The sequence below is a fragment of the Labrus bergylta genome, chromosome 20 (assembly GCF_963930695.1).
Source record: "Labrus bergylta chromosome 20, fLabBer1.1, whole genome shotgun sequence".
Lineage (NCBI taxonomy): Eukaryota > Metazoa > Chordata > Actinopteri > Labriformes > Labridae > Labrus > Labrus bergylta.
Window position 1 is genome coordinate 8,101,364 of NC_089214.1, and position 9,591 is coordinate 8,110,954.

Below are 9,591 nucleotides of genomic sequence, written 5' to 3' on the forward strand. Positions count from 1 at the left end.
ATGTAAGTAACGTGTACCACTGTCACCATATGAGGCAGAAGAAGCTGACACATCAAGCAGTAGACAAAAGGAAAGATAGAGGATGTCACTACAAGTCAAGCTTCAGCATGGTCACAAGCAGAACATTGTATCTGAGTTTTGTGGCCAGTTAAAAATATATTGGCTGGCCATTGGCAGACAGACCAAAAAGTTTGATTTAGACCCTGGTAATGCATGTAAATCTGTAGCAAGATTTGTGTACTTCTATTTTGGCTTGTGTAAGAAATATAAGTACTGTAGGGATGTAACCGGTAACTCTCCTTTGTGAAAAAACCTCCTTCTATAATAGTGAATTATTATGTAATAAAACTGCAGCTCAGACTTACAAAATAGTGAAAACTTTACTCTTTTATCCGCAGCCTTCATACAGTCACACACATAATGTCCTCTCTTCTGCGAGCTCTCTTTGTGCCTCTCCTGTCCTGTGATATAAGCCCTGTTATTTTTCCGCTCAAGATGATGAAACCGAAGCACAGATGGCGTGAAAAGCTTCTACCATGTGGTCTTCACAGAAAACTCTTCCCGGACTTCTACTGTACCCTCCATTCTCATTTTCTGAAAGACTCCTGCTGTGAATAATGGAGCCAGCATCGATACGTCCAAAACATTTCACAACCTAATTAAATCTGTGATACTCAGACCGCAGAGTGATTTATCTCTCAGAGGCTTCTGGTCTGATGTAAAGGCTTCTGAAGCTGATTGTCAAGGTAACCTCTCTGAATTTAACGCCTTTCCCTTTGAATTAGTTTATCCCTTTAACTGCGAAGAATAAACCTCGACAGTGAGGAAAAACTTTCTCTCCTGCTTGCTTTTTTGGGGCCTGTTAACACAAGATATGGAGTTTTTTTTTTTCCCTTCTCCCTTCTTTCCCTCAGATAATCCCTCGTGGAGAGGAAATATCTGACCCAGCCGATGATTCCTGGAGCCCCTGCTGCGCCTCCATCATGGATTAGCGGAGCTGAATAGGAATCAGAGGAGATGGAGCCGATGGGCAGAGGCGCCATCCAGGTGTGAAAGTGCACACATTTACTGTCATGGTTTGGCTCATCTGAAAATGCATGAAATTTCCCCGCTGGAGATCGACTCGTAAGAAGGTCATTAGACCTCCGGACGCTGTACAGAAATTACCAAAAACCTCTGCAGAATATGGTGTGAGTGAGTGTGTGTGTGTGTGTGTGTGTGTGTGGGCTTTTTCTGTATACACAATCTTTAATATATTCATCCATCTCCACTTAGTATTAGAATTGAAGGTCAGCCTTCTGAAATAAGAAACGGTCGGCCTCAAAATTCAATTTCTGCTTCATTTCCAGGCTGCAGCAGAGATGTTAATATATAAATTCAGAGGCAGGTTCATTTCATACACTGCACACCGGGGCCTGCCCACATGCAACCACCACCAACTCTGCAAGATAGCGTCCAAAGCTGCACTGCTAACTACATTAGTGGAATCACTGATCAACCAAAGCATTATAATTACGAGAGAATTATCTGGAAGCAGAGGGATTCAAAAAATGTGAAGAAGAAGACAGGAGGAGAGATAAGAAAGACGAGGGATATTTGGCTGAGAGAAGAAGACGAGACAGAGCAAGACAGAAGAAACTGAGAAACTGAGGAAATGTTCTGAAGCGTGGAGGAAGTGTGTGTCTGCAGAGTGAGATACAGAAGGCTGCTCAGAGGCAGACACTGTGAGGATTTAAAGCTTTTTCAAGACTCCTGGTGTTGTCCTCTGAGGTATTTCATTTGGTGAGCTGTCAGCACAGTTTTCTCTTTACCAAAGTGGAAGAAGCATGTACTGGTTTCATGCAGAGATCAGACCAAACGCAAGATTGAGTTGACTTGTCAGATGTAGTGATAATGACTGAGAGACATGTGAGACTACACTTTGAACCATTGCAACATGCATATGTTACATGGAAAGACATTTGGATAGGAAACCACACAAAAACTCTTTTAGTTGGATTTTGAACTGGAAAAAGAGATGTCTTTACAGCTTCTTTTTTTACAGTGAAGCCAAAAGCAGGCAGTTGCAATGTTGCAGTTAAACACATTTATTCAAATTGAACCAATTGAACCAATCAACTTTTCCACAAATTCAACCTTTTTCCATTTTGGTGTCAACATGTACGCGAGCATCAGAGGGTATGGTTCAGTGTGTCTAATATCTTTGGAACTTCAGTTGCTTCTTTTCAAAAAGCTGTGATGTTGTGAAATCAGGTTTTTATATTTTTTTATTCAACCAGGTAAATAACCCATTGAGATCAGGATCTGAAGGGTGACCTGGCCAAGAGGGCGGCAGCACACGTCATAAAAAGCATTACATGATAAAGAGACAGTTTACAAACAGTAAGTTAAGAGAGAACAACAATTTACAATGTGAATCTTGATCACAGATTACAATTCATAAACACAGGCACTGTCCAATTGTCTTGTGTATTTTATCTTTTAAGATCGAGCCAAAGGCTTCAAGTGAAATGAGAGCCGCCATTTTCAAGTCATTTTGAAGAAAGTTCCATGCGGTGAGAGCAGCAAAAAGACTGTAAAATCATGGAGAGACCTTAAAAGGCAACCCCAGTGTGATTTGACTAAAAACCAAGAATCAAAGGAGGTGTGACATGAGAGACAACAATCATAGTGTTTCCTCTGTTCCTTAACAGTCTAGGTTACTGTAAGTTAGATGCTGACTCAATGCACATTTATGCTAAAAAGTCAACTAAGGGGCACCTGTGGCCTAGTGGTTAGTTTGTGTGCCCCATGTGCATTGGCTGTAGTCCTCAAAGCGGGCTGACCTGTGGCTCCCTGTCTCTCTAAAAAAGGCATAAAATCCACAAAATGATTCTTTAAAAAGTCAATTAAGAGACAACTATGGTTACCGCTTGAAGGATGGTTGAAATAGTTTCATATGTGAAAGTGTTTTCCACAGACTATTGGAAGATGTTATTTCCAACCTTAAGGTACTGTAAGTAACACTAATTCCTTTGGTTCCATTACAATCATTCAAATTTAAAGTAAATAAAGTTTATATTCTTGCTCTTGAAATCTCTTTATACAGTGAAAACAAAATACAGAATATGTCCCAAGCCATTTTAGTACATGTATTCTATGATATGAATCTTCAAAAGTAAAAAGTGACCAAATTGTTCATGAAAGTATTGTTTCTATCCCGCTGCCTCATGGCCAAATGCTGCAAACTCCAAACTTCAAGTTAAGGGAAACTCTGCAGACTGACACAGATTCTTAATGTATGAGAAATATTTTATTCATCTTTTATTTTAATCTTGAAAATATTCCAACTTAGAAGAGATTCAGTTAGTAATTCGCACCTTGCCTGCTTTAAGGAGGCAGCCGCCCGTGTTTGATCTGATCTCTTTTTCCTAAATTTATTTAAATTTGGCTTCAAAGATAAAGAAAATTTGGGCCACCATGGCAATTTAAACTACATCAGAGAGAATTTTACAGTGCAAATTCAACAACTTAATCCACCAGGACCTAGTTATAGGGAGCACTTTATATGCTAAGGGACGACCATAAAAGGTGAGGTTGTTTTTTCTGTAATTCCCTGTAATCAAAGAAAATTCAGAGCACACATGTATTCTCTTTAGCCACATCCTACCTACTTAAAAGTCAGCACACTTAAGTAATACAGCACTTTTGGAGAGAGGAGATGGCAAACACTATCTTACATGGATATTAAACTGGACTATTCTATCAAACGGTTAGTGAGATATTTTTCATTTTAAAAATACAGGGAACATTCAGGGGATTATTACAGACAGAAGGAGAAAAATCATGTCTGCAAAATGTTTTATGGTCATCAATTGCTTTGAGTGTCAGACATTTCATTTTGGGACAAATTGATGGACATTTCTTAATAACCAGATTCACACGGTTCACATTTTCCTCGGTTGTCTGATCAAGGAAGGCAAAAATGAAGCTATTGAGGCGTACCTCTGAAGAAAGTCCATTTAAAGAAACAGACCACAGTTTTCTTTTCACTGCTTGAGCAACTAAAATACGATGGATGGATACAATGTTGGGCAATCTTTCAACATCAACAAAATTTGGTAACCCATTATTAGATAACCGGTAACATTAGCGATCAACCCCCTGGAAAAATTGTGATATTACCTCAGCTTAGCTTTTTCCTAGCTAATGGTATTATTGGTTAGTACAGAAAATGTCATATGTCTTCCCGTGGTTTACGTTAAATCCGCTTGAGATACTTTATTGAATGTTCAGAGTTGGATATTAAAATATTTAACGGTAACTGCTAGATCCCCACTGGAACATTATGTTTAAATATCAAATGTTAAGTGACTAAATTCCCGCTGTTGTCTAACTGTCCTTTGAACCTGCTGTTAGTTTGGTAACATACAAATGACTGAACAGTTTTGTCCTCCTCCATGAATATCCTTTACAGGAGTCAAAACTGAAACCAGAGGATGACGTCTGTGTTTCTTGTGGTGAGCTAACCGCAGGAGCTGCAGTTTAAACGGATTGTTTCTGAGCCCCTTCTGAGTCTCCGTAAACTGATTACTCTCATTCACAAACATCCATCTCAGAGCACAAATCCCAGGAAGAGGGTCAGTCGGGGTCTTTTTTTTATTTCACCTGGGATAAAACTTAATCTAACGTCAGTGTGTATCCAATTATACTGCCTGGCCGGCCTCATTCAGAAGGGGGTCACCTCTATGTCTATCTCTTTCTCATTGAGTGAAGATTGAAAGAGGGGTTTGATTGGGTGATATTGGTTTAGGCTGAAGGTGGAGGGGGGGTATAACAGTTAAATATCTATCAGTCCCCCTTTCCCCTTTTGTCCATTGTGGCAAAAAATGCCTGGGTAATAGAGCCATTTGTAGCGAGAAGTGAAGGCAGCAGTCGGATGGTGAGCTGAAGAATGAGTCGACAGGTTTCTTATCACTTCCGAGCTCCTTTTTTTTGGCTTATGTGTGAGTGGTTGCTTGTAGGTTTGTGTGTCTGAAACAATGCCAGAAGAAGTGTTCAGACTCTCTTTAAGTAATCCAAAAGACTTTCAGTAAAATAAATGGCCCAATCCCAATCTCCACCCTGAAGTCTGAACCTGTGCAGACTTACAAAATAAATGATGTCAGGCATGCAGTGTGTGAACAACATAGCCTGTATAAAATATGGACAGTGACATCACTCATCTGTTCTGGAAGCAAAGGAAGTCCAAGAGTGAAAGTTACCATTTTGGAAATGCTGTGTCAAAGTAACATTTGCACAACATATACAGCAACAGGCAGAGAGGTGGACCTGAGGCGGGCCTTTAAGGTGGCTTTTAGATAGGATGAGGGAGGCACAGCGCTGCTGTAGAACCCATACATTGTGTATGTGTTGTAAGATGCAAGAGTGTATCAGAGTTGCGCCAAGCTGAGTGCAAGGCCTTGAATACCATCCGTTCACGCTGTGCAGAAGATAGAATATTTCAACTTGGGTTCAGTGGTGGCTGTGGCTCAGTTGTTAGAGTCGTCGTCTCTCAACCAGAATGTGAAGGGTTCAATCCCCTGCTGGGCAAAATGTCCGATGTGTCAGACAACCTGGAATTGCTCCTGCTGCTAAGGCAGTGGTGTATGAATGGGATTAGTTACTTCTGATGGATGATACTTCATAGCGATTACTGCCATCAGTGTGTAAATGGGTATGAATGAGTTGGTGTGACATGCGGTGTAAAAGCGCTTTGAGTAATTGGAAGACTGGAAGCGCTATACAAGCTCAAGTCCATTTACCATTACAGTGACGACACCTCATTCTCTTGGTTTAACTCTCCCAAACAGTCAAATTGCTCGCTACTTAGCCTGAAGTACACCTGAAAGCAGTCGTTAGAGATCAGCTTCACCCCCAGACCGGCCCAAACTCCCCCAAATCCTGTAGTGCCCTGAGGATTTCTCCTTTGCTGCTCGTCTTCTACTCCTCAGCAGAAGAAGAAAGACTAGGGCTTTCTTCTGAATAGTGGACAGATGCATTGTGCATCCAGAAAGTAGCTACTTTCTTGACTACCTACTTTAGGTTGAGTAGCAACTTGTGTGGATTATGGATACGATTTGTGCGTGGCCTGTTGGCACCGTTGCTGTAAGGCAATATGTGAAGGGCTGTGAAGGGCTTTTAAGTGTAGGGACTAGGCCAATGTCGGTAGAAAAAACCTTACGCAGAACGGGAAGAATTTGTGTTTTTGTTTGCCGCCCCTCCGGCTTAGAATGATATTTTCTGTAGCATCATCATTTAAATTCCAGTTTACACTCTTCTGGCCACTTGTTTGGTCAGTTTCTGTGTTAGTAAAATGTTAGTTTGTGGATGATACATTGTTCTGTTGATGCAGTTGTAAATACTGTGCATACAGGGTAAAAAGGGCTCCAGTTTATGAAACTGTAAACACATTTGACAGAAGCTTTTATCCTTTACACACAATGAACCATGTGAATAACAGTTATACACTAATCTAATATGCTTATTCATTAGTCAGGCATCAGTTACACATTTCACTGCATCACTATCTGGTTGATTACTTCATCCCAGAGATACAAAGCCTTTAAAACGTATGATGTTGTCTCTCTTTATGTCCAATAACACAACATGAATGTGACCACACTGCAGCAGCTCGGATCATAAAACAAAGAGGGCCGGTGATTCACTCAAGGTCAGCCTCTGCCCTCAGGTCCTGCTGACTGTAAATCACTCTCCATATGAGCATCAGCCAAATGCTTAAAATGTAAATGTCCTCATCATGGAGGATGAACCTGGTGCCAGGCCTGCGGGGTCCGATCAGTCTGCAGGACGAGGCAGCGCAGAGTGGAGTTGGCAGGGAGCAGATGGGGGGACGGGCAGATCCTCTGATGAGCCACTGAGAGAGCTTCACTGATTGCACTCGTTTAACGGATGATCTAAATTTCAGTCTGCTGAATACGAGAACCAACCAGGACGAGTTCCGGATGCTGCCTGACTTTACCTCTGTATCCTATCTGCATCTCTTTTTGTTCAAATGATTTTCATGGCATTTTCTGTGTTCTCTGTTATGCTGCTTCCAGATATTCCCAAAACTGGACATCCGGGCTGTAGCAAGGATTTTAGAAATAGTTCCCTGCAGAATCCTACTATGTTAAGCTATTTATGTTTTCGCCACCAAACAAACGTAGCTCTACTTAACTTAAATATACAGATTTTTCAAGTGGCCATTTTACGACGTATCAACTTTTATGCAACCAAGTCCTAATGCATGCCCTTACATTTTTTCTTCACCCTCAAACTGACCTTCAAGTACAAAAAATAACAACATGATTCTTCGTTCAAAAAACAAAAAAAATGTAATTAATGTAACAAATCAACATAGAAGTAGGGTCATTTTCTCATAGACCTCCATCTAATTACATTACTTTTTGAAACAAGATGAGTTGCCCCCTGCCCCTGCAACTCTAACCCTTTTCTGGGGCAAAATTATAACCCCTCCGCATACACTTCTTGTACCGCCTCCCTCCATGTATACTTCTTTCATATAGTAGATTATAGTCTACACTGCTGCGTGATTTTATTTCACCAGCAAAAACATTCTTTGCACACTTGAATCATAAACATTGCCTGCAAAATTTTAAAGTTCCTCTGTTTTCATTTTTGAGGGTGAAAAATGAAAACCATTTCTCTTTTTTGCTCGTAGTAAATTACTTGGATTTGTGAGAAACTCTTTTTTAAAACCGTCTTTTTCTTTTCCACTCCGAGTGTATCACTGACATCCTTCTGCACAGATAATAACAAGCTTCTTCTCCCACTCTCTCTTTTGTCTTTCCTTCCCTGACTTCCCGACTCATCTGAGTGGAAACAGAAAAACGTCTCACAGCTTCTGTTCTGAGATCAACTTTGAACAAACTTCTGCAGCAAGAACAACCGACAAATTGCTCAACTTTTCTTTTCACACCGTTGCCCTGGGAATGAGGCTTCGCATGCTCACTTTCCACTCGACATACATTACACTTCCACTTGACATACACTTTTACATTATGAGAGACAACTGGGTGAGTGGGAGGAGGAGGAGAAGGGTGACAGACGTGTGTGGGAGAGAAATCATGTGAGAGTCGGATAAAGCTTTTCTCGGATATCCTCAGGAGGACGCTTCATTTTTTTTTTTTTTTTGTGAGGATGCTGCTTGTCTCGGCACATCACCCAGACAGCTGAGCAGCGAGCACAACAGGCAATTAGAAGCTCCCATGGAAGCACAGGAAACAATGTCTATGTGATGGGGAGAGAGGGGGAGGAACGGGGGCTAGATTGTTGCATCCCTGCAGGTGAAAAATAAAAAATGCTGTTTAAAAAAAAAAATGCACACTTGAGGAATTTCACTTTGTGCCATTTGTGCTCATGAACACAATTACAGAAGAGTCACACACTCTGAGATGATGCTTCCAATTCTGCAGAGGAAAACGCCCCCCCCCCCCCCCCCCCCGAATGCTGTTTTTTCAGCCTGGAGTGGTACCAGGTGCTGGGTGCTTTGTGATGCAAAAAGAAGTCGACAGGAGCCGTGAAAATTTCCACAGAAGTGTTCCTGCTCTTATTTCCCACATGGAGTCTCTGTTCAAAAGCTGACCCAATTTTTCCAGGAATTGAAGTGCAGCGTGTTTTCAGCATTCATTCATATTCAGAACAGGAAAGGGAAGAGGGTTGTATGAGGGGGGGAAAAGTCAACGCAGAAGTCTTTTAAGTGTTTCGTCTCTTTTCCTGGTTCATTAGAAGATCATTTACACGTGGCTGTAATCTTCTGTGCCCACATGTAATATAATGTAATGACATATTTATAGAAAAGTTGGATCTCTTAACACTAGAACGACCGGCATTCTATATCACTACTAGAAAGGCCATAGCGGTCATTTTGACTGTTTACAAATTATTTGCATATCATTTCAATAATCAATATCAAATATAAGAATAAATGGATCTGTAATGTTGTGAAAGGTATAATAAACTTCAGGACACAAACATTAAATTCTAATGAATTTGAAATTTTAATAGCCAGCATTTTTTGCGAATGGAAATGATCTCTGTATCATTCTCAGGTTCAATCTCAGAGCCAGTGTCAGATGAAGAGAGACCAGGAGACATCACTTTCCATATCCGAACCTGCGCCTCCATCAGACTCTGCCTCATCAAGGCTCTGGAGACTCTGTGGCAGTCATCCTCCTCCTTCCTGACATTTCGTTCTATTCTGTTCTAAATCAGATCCTAATTCACTCTATTCTGCCTTTTAAATGTTGATTTATTCAAATGTACATCTCCTATTCTTCCTATATGGTTTTAGGCGGGTAAGCTTTCTTTCCTCCTTGGCTCGAGCGCTATAAACAATAGTTGACAGCGATGCGCACCTTCAAGTAGTGGTGGGCGATATAACGATCTTAGATCGTGAAGGATTTTAACTTGCTGACGATCTGCCAAAGCAGAGAGATCGTAGAACCGGGCTTATGTGTTTATTTTCTCATTCTGCAGTTTATGCTCCGACACAGACGCGTGTCTCCCCCCCCACCGGTGAAAACGAAACTTAAAAGTAAAGTCCACAAA